Raw genomic sequence first — 11,734 nt, forward strand, 5'->3', positions numbered from 1 at the left:
TGAGTGATCTCTCCCTATCCTTATCTCAACCCACGAGCCTTTCTTTATATTTTCTCTCCCCTGTCCAGCTGAGGAGGGGGGAGTGATAGAGCAGCTTGGTGGGCACCTGGCATCCAGCCAGGGTCAACCCACCACAGTTAGGCAACTTAAATGTGAAGGTGAATGCTATTTTCCTGAAAACAACCACCACATTGTAAAGAAAAAATTAGATTTTATCTCACTATTGCATATGTGTTTCTTGGAAGAAAAGGCAAAAGTGATGAGAGGAATGAAGAGGAGAAGGGAAAGGAGAGAAGGAAAAGAGAAGGAAAAGGTAAGGAAAAGGATGATCTGGCACAAGAACCACAAGGCAGGTATTTTAAGTAGAAAAAAATACAAGATAAGTAATTTTGAGCTGTATTAGGTACTGTGAAAGCAAATGACAGTATGAAGGTAATTTTTTGAAATGAAATATAGTGCTGTAATCCAAACTCTTTAAAAATGGAGTATGACATTCAGGTATGCCCAAAGCAACTGGACTGTCAAAGTTCAATCCACCAAGAACTACTTCATGGCAGAATGCAACTCCCTTTTCAACTTTGTATTTTGCAACTTTTGCAACTGCCTTCATTATTTTAATATTACTATTATTTAAGCATTTGTACTTTCCCTCCAATAATTTCACATTGATAGTCTTCACTGTTCCTGTGGAACTCACAAGGTCTCTGCAGATTATCATAGCGTTTGATATTGAGAAATTAATATACTGAAAGATTAAGTTACCTGACTAAAGTAACACAAACATACACGATTTCCTTCTGCCACGTGCTTTAATTACAAGGTCAGTCCTCTTCTCTGTTTAAGCAAATTACTTAAAAATGGGAAAGAAATTGTATAAAGAATTTCCAACATAGAGGATGACAATGAGTCTTTTACCTATGAATCACCTCCAACCTTAATCTACATTGATGGAAAGCCACTGATCTCAAATGGGTAGCTTCATAGAAAGTTTGAATAGTTTCAGTCCACTTTCTAATAGATAAATTGCCGTTAAAGACTCATATCAAGGGTGATCTCACTTGCAAGACTAATGCTCACAATTCATCTCAGAATTAACAAATTCCAAAAAGATTCCTAAAAAAATGTACAGTCAATTCTTTTCTTCGGTCTACTTCCCTTTTGTTATTTCTCCCTATACCCAGTTCATGTTTTTGGCTGAATCAGACAGCTCTGGTCAGCGGTTGCCATTCCCGAGGCACACGTCCCCAGGGCAGTGCTGCACTACCACGCTGGGGCTCCTCCACAGCCCAGGCAATTGCCCAGAGTCAAAGGGCTTCCAGGACCCAGAGCCAAAACATGAGAAAGACTTTGCTTTTCTCCAGGTGTACTTACAAGTCCTGGCTGCTGGAAATATTGCACCTCCTTGCCTAGCAGACAGCTCCTTTACTTTCAGCAGAGGCCAATGAGCTCTACGGCCCAGCACCAAGAGCACATTGTTGGGAACCAGTGGCTAACATGGAAAGAAGCAGGACTGCTCTATTTTGCAGCAGTGTGCTGCTAGGTGAGCTGAAGCAATCTCACAAATTTACCCTAAGGTTGCAGGAGGAGGCAATGAGGGTCTCCAGCAGAGCCTGGATTGGAAACAGCTTTCAGCCATCCAAACTCCTCACAGCCATTCTGCTACGAGGTGACTCCCTCTCCATGGTGGAGAAGACCCTCCACTCCATGTCTTAGGGCCCTTCTGGTCCTCCTCAGACTATTACTGTGTCTCAGCAAACAGAATTTGCAGGGTTGAGGCCGATGCTAAAATAACTATGGATGCGAGCTGCCCTCCTCACAGGCATGGGGGCACACAGCGATATGAAATTCCATAGCTTCTTCAGTGTCTGTGACCATTTATTCTGTGTTCGTTGTCTGTCTTCATAAGCATTCAAACTTCTTGCTTCCATAAGAACAAAATCATAAAGTAATTAAAGAATGGAGTATCTAAGGAGGCAATGTAATCCTTATACACTCGACTTCCTATCTCATGGGTGGGTGGAAAATCTCCCCGGTAGCTTCACTCCCATGACATCAAGAGACCTCTTACAAGGCTAATAGGGGTATGAAATGGGGAAACTCACTGGGGCAATTTTCTTTTCTTCCTCTTTCATTTTCCACATGTGTGAATATAATGCCCTTAATTGGTAGATTCAAGTTTAAAAAGATGTAGCTGACACTGAAAAGAAAGACCGTGCCTTTCAGTAATGGTCAAAGAGTTCATACGTCCATATTTTTTGCCCTGAGGAAGAATGATAAAAATCACAAAGAAATTTATCCCCTTTGAGATAGCTCTTTATGAGATATCTTTCCTTTAAAAAGAAATGCCTATTAAAAAAAAGAAATTGGAAGAGACACCTGGATCAGCAACATCAATTCCCCATCATCACAACTACACAAGAGAAGTTCACTCCAAATCATCCCCTGAACAGCCCCTTCCCAAGCCATGAAATGCCCCTCTAAATACCTTTAAAATGGAAGGTTACAAAACCAGTGTCTCACAGTAACACAGCAGGAAACACCAAGGACATTATATTGAGTATAATAAGCATAATGAGTCCCTCCAACTCCAGGGAATTTGAGACAAAACACCTGAAAAAAGGACCAGTTCTCTTGCTGCCAGAAAAAGGCAGAAGAAGTTCCCAGAGTCCTCTACTGAATCTCACTGAAAAGTCCTCTCTGATCCTTATCCCATTAATCAGCCTAACACCAAATATGTGAGCAAAATATATTCTTAAATTAGTTTCTCTAAGTTGTGCTTTATAGGGAACAAATCAAAAAGTTAGGCAAAATCAGCCTCTCCTCACTCTTCCAGAGACTTTCCTCGTTTACTGGTATGGTACATAGGCAGAACAAATACTGTGTTCTCTCCCCAAAACAGAGGCCTTGGAGGGTGGTTGAAAGCAGGACAGGCATTTTGAGGTCAGAAGTAAACTGGCTGGGGCACTCTGCATGCTGGTTGCTGTGTGTGGCTGCCCTCGCCAAGGCTATGAGCAGTTGAGTGAGTTAGCTGGAAGACTGCTCCTACAGCAGGACAGACATGCCTCCATGCAGATCAGGTCCTGGAAAAAAAAATTGCAGCCTCAGACCTTTGAGTTACAACTCAGTGGTGGTAGTCCTGACATTAAACTGCGTCCCGTGAATACGAAGTCTTTCCATAATCTTTGATTTTGTTATTTTTCATCTACGAGGGTTTGTTCAGAAACTGCTCAAGTACTGCATAGCGGGGGCAGGGGGGTCTCCCTACATCTCTGCTACCAGTTCACAGACAATTTATCCCTTTGGTTAAAAAAAAATCTGGAAAGAAAAATCCACCCTTGTTTGCTTTCCAAACCACTGTTGCACTGTGTTAGAAGTTGTTTGATTTTTTTAATCACCCAAGCAACAATAGTAGTGTATCACAAACAAACATACCACAAGCATTTTACAAACTCTACAGTCTTCTTACCATGAATCTCAACCTTTATCTCTCATCTTGGCAAACACATACCCACAAGTTTCCCTAGAGGTTTCACTGCTGCTAGAAAAGATCCTGTTTTGTGGATCCCCTTGTTAGAACACTGTCAGAACATCACTGACATAGTATTCCCAAATCAGATTCTCAGTTCTCCAATATTTTCTCTGTAGTCTTTGAGAGTTAGACAGTTTTGACAACAGCATTGTGTTTTGAGAAAAAAAACACAACACAAACACACACATGCAAACCCATATTTAGAATTGAGGAATGGTATCATCTTCTTGAGGTGAAAAAAAAAATCCATATTTTCTTTTAAGTATTACGGGAAAGGTACCCTTTTCATTGAAAAAAGCTTCTTCATTTTTCCGTAGACTTGTTTCAAATACAGATAGTTAAATAAGATCTCAGATTGTTAGCCCTCAGAAGTCAGATTTTGTGCCATAAAATTTCCCACCTTAGAGGTGATTCTCCAATGCACAGTGTGTCCTGAACCACAGTCTTCAGACATTAGCACTATGCATCCTCCCTGCCCCTAGCATCCTTCAATTAGTAGGTGTAATGACCCAAAACAGCTTTAAAATATCAAAATTGTTTATGTAACAGGGTGTTTTGTTAAAGCCTAATTTACTTCACATTATTGGCATGACTATCTTGCCATGAAGTGGATAAGGAAGGCAAGAGAGCATTTCCCGTGTGTAAACCTGCTCCCTTAAATCTTCTCTTGCTTCTTACCATGTTTAAATCCAGCCAGGCTTACCCATTTGCACATACCCAGTTTGCAAGTACAGCCTAAAAATCAACCTGATGCACTTTCCAAGGGCTGAACAAAACCATGAAAGAAACAAGCCCTCCTATTGCCTCTGTTTCTTAAGGATTTCTTAAAAGGTTGAGGGATATTCTCATCTCTAGGCAATACCTAGCTTTCCTGTATTTTTCACGGTAGCTCTAACAATTTAGTCCAAGATTGTCTTAAACAGAAATCAGAGTATCATGTTCAACATTATTATAAGTGATTCCAAATCTGCCCAACCACCAACTGAGCTATAAGGTTTGAAATTTTTTCTTACTAAAAGGTTGTTGAGGACTCAACTCAAAAAGGATTTGTACCAGGGTTATATTTCATTAAACACTCAGATACAGCAGCTGGCACAGGAGAATCTCTCTGCAGCTTGTACAAGCACTGAATTTTGATCAAGGTGTCAGGCAGACATGGATGCTTGAATCTAACTTTCTGATTCTCTTCAGACACTGTTGCTGTTCCTGAAGCTACTAAGCAGCAAGAAAATCATCCACATTCTGTCGAGTAAATGCCTTTGTGCCCAAAAAGAAAGAAAAAAAACCCTACTCGTACAGTACCTACCTTTCTGCAATTAAGGCTCTGGCTCTCCTATGTGAGAAATAATACCTTGTTCCACCATTCCATGGCTACATTTTAATGAGTTTTAGATTTCATATCAATACATGCGAGTCAGCCCAAACTTTCCATTCCTGATGCATGTTCCAGTTTATCTTTCTTGGCCAGCTTAACATCTACCAAGAATTTCTATGTTGTATTTAGCAAAGCAGAAGACCTGCAAAACCAACATCATGTTTTGTGATTAAAACATTAACTGGCATTGTTTTCACAAAGCATCACAAATCACTCTTTTTTTAACCACTCCCCATTCTTTCCAAGTTGTAATTATAGACATCTGGGAGACATCATTAGCTTTGCTTCATGTTTGGCTAATCAAGGTAGTCAAAAGGCCACAGGTCCACAAAGCACCATTCAAGTGTTTCTGAAATCTCATCTGAAAGACATTTTGCAGCATTCAATCAAGTGCTGAGAACCAAAAGTGTGAATTTGGTTCTTAATGACACAGTAACAGCTCAGGAAACAGACTAGAACATCCACGATTCTCCTTAGGATCCCAAAGGATTCCCCTCCCCTTATCTTTGACTAAATTTTGCAGTTTCTAGTTATTGAAATTTTGCCTTTGAAATCCATGGGAGTTTGTAATTAAGGATTACAGAATTTGGGACCTTGGTGCACTTTCAAGGAAACAGAAACTGTTTGTTCAGAGACTTCCTAACTCTAATTATTTCTAGGCTCAAGTAGTAATTTTTTTACTTATGAATTTTTAATTTGGTAGAGTGACAGACTTAGTTATATATGAATATACACACTAGAGGTTGCAAAAGAAGGTATGTTGCCAAGAAACAAACATCTATTTCTTCAATTAGCTTAGAGAATTAAAGGGAAGTATAATAGCTTCATGTTATAAAAATGTGGTGTGTTGAGGAATAATACTCTGAAAACAAGGAAATTGCCTGTGAACCAAATTCAGGTGGACCTTACTGAGGCTTATACAACATTTGTTAAATTCACTTTAAATAATTAGTCTCCCACTTCCCTTATCTCCTAATCTGTGAGCCACTTGCAAAAGCAAAGCAGCAACATACTGAAAGCAAGCTAATTATCTCTGTATGTCAAATGTGACTTTAGCTTCAAAATTGAAAGAACCATGAGAAAGCACTTCCTACAAGGATTTCTATCCCAAGAAACTACAGATTTTTAGATCAATTCAAAGATAATTCACCTTATTTAATTGCTGTACTTTTGGAGGTTCCCACTGCAGAAGCATTCACAGAGTACAAAGAGAACCAAGCAGAAAGCTCTGGCTAGAAAGAAGTAGCTTTGAGTATGAATCTAAGGAATTCCTCATATTCTTGTCTTCCCAGAGACCATCAGAGCAACAACACACGTGGATCTGTGCACACCTGAGAGTCAAGCCCTACTACCAAAACATCCCTCACCCTACAAAGCTGGGCTCCACAGCAATTTATACCTTCCAACAAAAAGGGTGTGTTTGGGAAGGTGTTTCAACTAGGAATTAGCTGTGAGCACCTCTGAAACTTGGAAGGAGGCTAGCAAAGCAGAGTCTTCATACAAGACAATGCAAGGCAATACAGGACACAATGAGATTAAGAGAGAATGATTTTACTAAAAAAATAGTTCCTTTTCTAAGAAATATTAGTCTTCACTGAAGTTGCATCAAGGGGATGAAAATGGTCTCATAATCAGAATCTAAACTCAGCGGTCATTAGGGCACCAGATTATATAGCTCTAGAGGATTAGTGGTAATTCCCTCACAGTCTCTAAGGCCGAAATCAAAAGGGATAGTAAAAACAGAGTTCAGGCCTCTTCTATACTGGCACTCTCTGGCCTTATTGTGGGCGGAAAAGTTTGAATCTTATGGTGATATTCTCAGTATTTTCATATTCTCACCTGCCCTGGAAGTTTGCTGCCTTAAACATATAAAAAGTCTTCAGATATTCCTGTATTCAAAATGTGATGTGATCATTCTTTGCAATGAGAAATTGAGACACTTTGTTTTCATGCAAGCTGTCAGCTTGAGCTAAACACCACAGAAAACCTCATCTTAAGATCCTAGGGAAGATGTGACTGTATTGTTAACTCTGGAGAATTAATCAATGTCTCATGACATACAAGGAAAGCTAAGATGTGAGATAGAGAGATATGTGAGAAGCTGTATCATTTACTAGAATTCTGTATTTAACTTGGTCAGGCACCTGGTTAGACATGAGGAAGGAGAGGAGGATACAGACAGGGAGCGTTTTGTGACTATGTAAATGGCATTTGCCTGGGAATGCTCAAATAAAGCCAGAGACCTCTGTTCTCTTGCTTTGGTTCTTCCACACAAGCAACAAAATAAAACTACCTAAAAAGTAAGAAAGCTTAAGAACTTGCAATTCATAGAGATAAGTACAAGCTATGGCATACAGACACCTTGGAAGATTTGAATCCCTAACATGCAGTGTGTCTCAAGAACTCTGAACTATGAATCTTGTCTTCAATGGCTAGACTTAGAGTGCACATTTCAGTTTTGGCAGATTAATCCTTGTGTATGTGCACAGCATAGGATGTGCCATCCCACAGGTGTTATAAGAGACGGTGTGTGTTTCATCCCAGACCAAGCATGGCACACCTAGGCTCACCCAGCACTGTAAGTTGAACCTGGGAGGTTTTTTTCCAGTCCCAGTTGACCTTGGGCCTCTCTCTGTAAGTGTAAGAAGTATAAACTGAGGCTGGCATGATGCCTCGCTTGCTTTCCTCATATTCAGGTCTTTTCAGCCTCGTATTAAAACCAGCCTTGTTTTGCTTAAACTAACACTTCTACTATTAGCATCATGTCCTGGTGACAAAGGACATAAAAAGTACTAACAATAACAGGATGCTTGAAAATGGAAGTAGAAGAACTGCTGTTGTATAACAGAGGTTACTAGAAATTCCCCTTCTGGTTCCAGACCACTGCACTCTTTGCAATAAACTGTCATCCAGCGCAGGCTGCACTCATTCCCTGTAGTAGCTCCAGAAACACCTTAGCAAAAGCACTCTCTTTGGGGGAGGGGGCAACGACAAAGCAACCTCCCACAGACCAGTCTCTGTCAAGGAGGGGATGAACAAGAGAAGTTCCTCCTTAATAGTTACATGGCCCTGAATATCACTACGGTTAGTGCAAGTGATGCTAGAAGCATTACTGTCAGATTCAACTCATCTAGAAGTGCTATATTGCTACCTAGAACTGGTCGGATGGAAAAAATGAGTACACAATGTAGCACCTACTTATTCTTTGAATCTGAATAAATAGCCAGAATTCTGCTGTTTGACTAGAAAAATGTGTAGGTAGGTAAAGATAATATGTCTGGGGAAACCCAGAGTGCATTACCACTACATGAACACATTTGCAGGTGGGAAGAAACAACAGAGCATAGTTATTGCCTGAGGAATATGTCTTGCACCTGGTTCTCTTTGGGCACGGGGCCACGCGGATGTCTGCAGTTGTGGGTCCCTGACACATCTGCACAAGGTGACATGCAGCAGCACAGTCCAGAGGGAAGAGGAGAGGCAGCGTTGCAGTGTGAATGCAGGGGAGCCCCGAGTCTCCATAGTGGAAGCAGCCTGTGGCACAGAATAAACATGCTCTTTCCGTGCTCAAGGCATCGGATGCAACTGGTCTGATGTTTGCAGAATGCAAATGCACTGGGGCAAAAAACCCAAGAAATTGCGCGTGTTACATTTGTGCTGTGTGGATATTTGGGCGTGATTTCTTTTCTCTGAGGTTTCACAGTACATAGCTGTTTGGGACTGCAAGACGTAAAATATCCCCAACAATACTTGAGTTTTACTACAATGAAGTTCCATGGACAGAGAGGATGGTCTTTTGGGCAGCTGCCATCATTTTGAGAGCAGCAAAAAAAAATCCAGCAACTTCGTGTTTAGGACCGTTGCATATACTAGGCTTGAGTGGTGGGGAAAAACATTTTGTACATTTTGTTCCAGTTACAAACAAATGTTGATCTGACCATATTTTGGGGACTGTTTTGTGATTCATAAATATTTATATGCTTGGAGTTCCAAGCTCCAATATGTCCTGAATGAATTTCTAACAATATTACATGTTTATTTGAAAAGTCTTCATCAAGAATGCCTGCTGAGTTTGCTTTGCTATATAATTCTTATGGAAAGACTTGCTAGAGGAAAATAGTGCCCATTAAATATTTCACATGAACTGTCTAACTATTGGGCAGTTATGCGAATTTGATTGAATTGTTTCTGTTAGTTACAATAAACAATAGAATCATACTGAAACAATGTAATTTCAAATTGAATGTTCTGTTCTTATATTCATAACTAGAGTCATATTGGTTATTTACGTAAGTCATCCTGCCAGAACAGAACTACTATCACATAACTCATTACCATGACAGTGCAAACAGCACATGATGAGTACTCACTGAACATTTCTAATGTAACCAAAGTCAGAGAAATATGAAATTTAATGTAATTGTTCTGAAGAAAATATGCAACTGGATCTCTCTATTCCTTTATAAATAATAGAAGTGTGAAAAGTTACCCGACTGCCCTGAGATTTATTTTATTGCTTTAACTGGAATTAAACTAATGAGAGTCTCTTAATTTGTTAATAGTAATAGACACACTGTTCTGACTCTTTGATAAATTTAGAATGATAATTGAGAATGAACAAACTGAACAATGCATTTTAGTGATTACATTGGCTAGTCCCCTGAGATAAATATATTGACCAATTTATGTTACATAAATCCCTCCAAACCCTTAAAAGAATTTGAAATTAGAAATAGAAGCTGAAATTTAAAACAGTTTTATTCCCTAGGAACCTTGAATGATTGTTCCTCCGTGACAACTACATGTAAAAAAGGAAGTTTTTAATATATTCCTTTCCTAAGTATTTCATATTTAAACTCATTGCCTTTTTGCCTTTCCCATTCCTTACCTAGTCTAGAAAGATGTCAGTGAAGATAAAAATAGACCTTTATCCATTTTTAGGGTCTATTTTTATCCTCCTGCTGTGGTTCTCTATTGTTCAGTGTTGAAAACCATTTTTTCTGCTTTGGCAAGAAGACACTGTTTCTCACATTCATTTCCTTTAAAGATAAACTAATTTGGATTGGTTTTGCAAGTTTTCTATTATTTTGAAGAAAGCTTTTTTAAAAAAGGTAAAATGTATTGGAAATTTAGAGGTTCAGTATGGTCATTAAAGGACAATGCATGAAAACCTTTAGTTAACTTCTTTACTTTAGATGCTGATGCTCAAGGACTCAGCCACTAGAGGGTAACATAAGATAAGAAAAAAGGGAACTTAATGCCCTCCCACTTGAGCTATGGCTTGTTTCCACAACTTAGAAGTTCAGATCACAACTTAGAAGAAATTCAGATTTTAGTGACAAAGTTTATTTGGTTATTTTCTAAGACTGCTTGGTCACAGTAAAGAGTTGCTGCTGCCTACTCTAAGGTGACATGGCAGAGCTACAGCTAAGGACAAAGACACCTGTACAAAGGGAGGTGTACTTGGGAGAAGGAGGATGAGCTGGCAGTTTCTCTACTTAAAAAGCTACATTGACAAAGGAAATGCTCTGTAAGCTCTAATGAAAGCGGAAGCACTGAAGACTACTGGCAAAAGTTAATTTCAATGTTGCTCTCAGGCAGGTGAGCCCAAATCGCCCTGAAGCTGCTATTTTTCCAAAGTGAAAGTGAAATTTGGCCTAATGGAAATTTGGCCTTACAAGCGAGAAATCAGGTTTTCTAATGGAATTACAGAAAGTAAAGTTAGAAAAGACCTTCCTATTTGGGCCTAAACAAATGCAACCAAAAGCCTTGGGAACTTTTCAGTGACCTTTACAGGCTGGATGGAAGGGCCACTGAATGCTTCCCAGACACCAAAGTCTAGGTCAGGACTACAGACCACACTACGGAGCTAACTTAGAGAGTTTATAACTTGAAGTGTGTCATCCTCTCTACTTTCAAGTGACTTAAGAACGAAGGTTTCTGCAAGTTCCTTGGTGATAAATACCTCTGCACTGACTCATACAGGAAATTGCTGAATGACATGCAATAGCTGTTGCATTCTCAAATCTTTATGCACAAGGCCAATACAAAATGTTCTAGGCACCATACTATGCAAGCTGTTTGATTTTGATGGGATTTAATTTCCCCAACTTTTCCTTCTTTTCATTTATTCAGTGCAAATGAATTTACAGATATTGCTTATGTCAACAAGGTCAGCACTGAAACCTGTGAGCTGATCAAAAATGTCTATGAATACCACATCTGACTGACCTGTATTGGATTCAGATCAAACACACTGGCAAGAAAAGAAATCCATCTATAGTAGCAATATTTTAACACGTTATGAAAATAAATGCTGTGATGACGATTATAGATAAGTTAATTTTATTTTATTTTTTTTTCAGAAAGAAAGTAATTGAGATAGCACATACAGTGAACTTTGCTGCATGTATAGGTAGGCTTGGGTCTGAAGTAAGCAGAACTGCAGCCCTATTAACAAATCTAAGCTTGTCATCAATACATTTGCTTTTTGTCCTTGGGACTCCACGAACTATTTCTCATGCCCAAGAAAGGTCTGTCAACTATTGGGTGATGACTTTGTGGTGAGGGTGGAAAGAAGTGTGAACACAGGGAAAGGAAGAAGACATTTCATATTGCCTGTCTCTAGGACCTTAACAGCTTAATCTCTGTTTGGGGTGTACACAGGCAGTGTAGTGAGAGTGGCAGAGAGCCTGCTCCAGGTGCAGCCAAATCTGATGCTTGCTTTGAACCTTCCCTTATATTCTATCTCCATTTGTACTCTGAAATTTGGCACACAGTTTTTTATTCCAGACTGGAAGGCATCCACCAGATCCCACTAATGGTCTCCA

The sequence above is a fragment of the Haliaeetus leucocephalus genome, unplaced genomic scaffold (assembly GCF_000737465.1).
Source record: "Haliaeetus leucocephalus isolate CR32 unplaced genomic scaffold, Haliaeetus_leucocephalus-4.0 Scaffold656, whole genome shotgun sequence".
Lineage (NCBI taxonomy): Eukaryota > Metazoa > Chordata > Aves > Accipitriformes > Accipitridae > Haliaeetus > Haliaeetus leucocephalus.